Raw genomic sequence first — 2,831 nt, 5'->3', positions numbered from 1 at the left:
ACATTATATTCATGTCTTTAAAATCCAACTCTCTCCTGTTTATCTGTTCTACAGTCTCGAACAGAAAACCAGAGAAAAGTCATCTCGGTCGGAGCAGTTAGAGGGAGCACGGATGAAGGAGGAGGTGCAGAGGGGAAAAGACATGCAGAAAAGACTAGAGGAGGAGAGGAAGAGGGAGGAGGAAGAGCAAAAGGCTGCGCTCCTGAAGCAGGAGGAGAGGAAGAGGCACGAGGAAGAAAAGAAGAGATTGTTAGAGGAGGAGAAGAGAAGGTTCCTCAAAGAGGAAGAGGAGGCCAAACAGGAGAGGGGGAGGAGAAAACTTGAGGAGCAGAGACTGTTGATGGAGAGGAGAGAGAAGCAGGATAAGCTGAGGGAAGCGGAGGAGAGGAAAAAGCAGGAGGCAGAGGAGGAGAGAAGGAAGAGCGAAGGAAGGAAGGAACAGAGGCTCCTAGAGGAGGAGAAGGTGAAACTTCAGCGAGAGGAGGAGAGGCATCTCGAGAGGGAGAGGTTCATGAGGAAGATGAAGGAGGAGGAGGAGGAAAGAAGAGCACTTGAGCTGAGAAGGAAGAGGGAGGAAGAAAGGAGGAGGCTACAGGTGGAGGAAGAAGAAAGGAGGCTACAGGTGGAGGAAGAAAGAAGGAGACTACAGGTGGAGGAAGAAAGGAGGAGGATGGAAGAGCAGCGAGAGAAGGAGGAAAGGGAGATGAAACAGGTGGAGGAAGAAAAGAGGAGGCTACAGGTGGAGGAGGAAAAAAGGAGGCTACAGGTGGAGGGAGAAAAAAGGAGGAAACAGGTGGAGGAAGAAAAGAGGAGGCTACAGGTGGAGGAAGAAGAAAGGAGGCTACAGGTGGAGGAGGAAAAAAGGAGGCTACAGGGGGAGGAAGAAGAAAGGAGGCTACAGGGGGAGGAAGAAAAAAGGAGGCTACAGGTGGAGGAAGAGAGGAAGAGGATGGAAGAGCAGAGAGAGAAGGAGGAAAGGGAGATGAAGAAAATGGAGGGAGAAAAAAGGAGGCTACCGGGGGAGGGAGAAAAAAGGAGGCTACCGGGGGAGGGAGAAAAAAGGAGGCTACAGGTGGAGGGAGAAAAAAGGAGGCTACCGGGGGAGGGAGAAAAAAGGAGGCTACAGGTGGAGGGAGAAAAAAGGAGGCTACAGGGGGAGGAAGAAGAAAGGAGGCTACAGGTGGAGGAGGAAAGGAGGAGGCTACAGGGGGAGGAAGAAAAGAGGAGGCTACAGGTGGAGGAAGAGAGGAAGAGGATGGAAGAGCAGCGAGAGAAGGAGGAAAGGGAGATGAAGAAAATGGAGGAAGAAAAAAGGAGGAAACAGGGGGAGGAAGAAAAGAGGAGGCTACAGGTGGAGGGAGAAAAAAGGAGGAAACAGGTGGAGGAAGAAAAAAGGAGGCTACAGGTGGAGGAAGAGAGGAAGAGGATGGAAGAGCAGAGAGAGAAGGAGGAAAGGGAGATGAAGAAAAAAGAGGAAGAAAAAAGGAGGAAACAGGTGGAGGAAGAAAAGAGGAGGCTACAGGTGGAGGGAGAAAAAAGGAGGAAACAGGTGGAGGAAGAAAAGAGGAGGCTACAGGTGGAGGAAGAGAGGAAGAGGATGGAAGAGCAGAGAGAGAAGGAGGAAAGGGAGATGAAGAAAAAAGAGGAAGAAAAAAGGAGGCTGCAGGTGGAGGAAGAAAAAAGGAGGCTACAGGGGGAGGAAGAAAGAAGGAGGCTAGAGGTTGAGGAAGAAAGGAGAGAGAGAGAGAAAAATAAGGAGATAGAGAGGAGGAGGAAGGAGGAGGAAGAAGAAGAAAACAGAAAACTGCAAGAGAAGAAGAAGCAGGAAGAAAGAGTCAGGAAGGAAGAGGAGGCAAAAAGAGTGAGAGAGGAGAAGAGGAGGCAGGAGGAGGCCCTGGAAGGAGGTCCTGCCTGCACTCAGGAGGTCAACAGGTCAGATGACGACAAGCAGAAGAAGAAAACAGTGGTTTCTTCATCTCCCCCTTCACCAGCTTCTCTCAGCATCACACAGTCACCTCCTGCTGACCCCCCACTCCCTTCTCCCCACCTCCTCCTGTCAGTCGACAAACCCAACTCCATCAGAGATCGGTGAGTTCCACAGTAGAAGAAAAAACAGTGAAGTAGAAGTTCTTCACTGTTTAAAGAGCCAGTGCTGATTAATCAAACTGATTTCATTCATTTCGTGGTTCATTAGACAACTGTGGTGCAGGTCATAAATGAAGACAATAGTAGATGTGCAGTCAGAGGGTCAGATGGGTTCAGGTTACATCAGGTTCAGTACAGAGAGATGGTTTTAATATCGCATTGAGGTACTGAAGGAGGAAGATGGATGGACTTAGTACAGAAGGATATTCAGGGGTCAGAGGTCAGGGGTCAGAGGTCTGATTGTGGTGGCTCTCAGAGGAGGAGACTCTGCTAACAATCTGTTTTTTTTTCTTCTTCTTCTTCTTCTTCTTCTCTTGTCGATCTTACAGAGAAGATGCCGTGACGCCCACTGACACCCCAGCGTCAGGAACGCCTCACCCAGAGAACCCTCCGTCCCCTCATGGTCCCGGTGCACCAGGAGCAGGAGGAGAACAGGAGCCCAAAGAACCAGACGGACCTCGCCCAGAATCAACAGCCCTGCTCGAGGTTTCCACCAAACCAGCCAGTCAGCCCAAGGCTCTGGCACCGGAGCCGCTGCTCCCCTCAAAACCAGAACCAGGACTGAGACCAGAACCGGATCTGCAGCCACCGGGGAAACCACCACGGGAGGAGGAGGAGGAGGAGGAGGAGGAGGAGGAGGAGGAGGAGGAGGAGAAGCGGCCGCGGGGCGGGGTGGCCGGGGGGGA

At 51.6% G+C, this 2,831-nt stretch overlaps 1 protein-coding gene across 2 annotated transcripts in view; it reads left to right on the top strand.

Moving 5' to 3' along the window:
- LOC103395541 (EH domain-binding protein 1) overlaps positions 1-2,831 on the top strand; it is a 37,283-nt gene that overhangs the window by 10,164 nt on the left and 24,288 nt on the right. The window lies entirely within an intron of this gene.

The sequence above is a fragment of the Cynoglossus semilaevis genome, chromosome 19, assembly GCF_000523025.1.
Source record: "Cynoglossus semilaevis isolate Cse_v1.0 chromosome 19, Cse_v1.0, whole genome shotgun sequence".
Classification (NCBI taxonomy): Eukaryota; Metazoa; Chordata; class Actinopteri; order Pleuronectiformes; family Cynoglossidae; genus Cynoglossus; species Cynoglossus semilaevis.
This window is presented reverse-complemented; position numbering and strand designations above follow the sequence as displayed.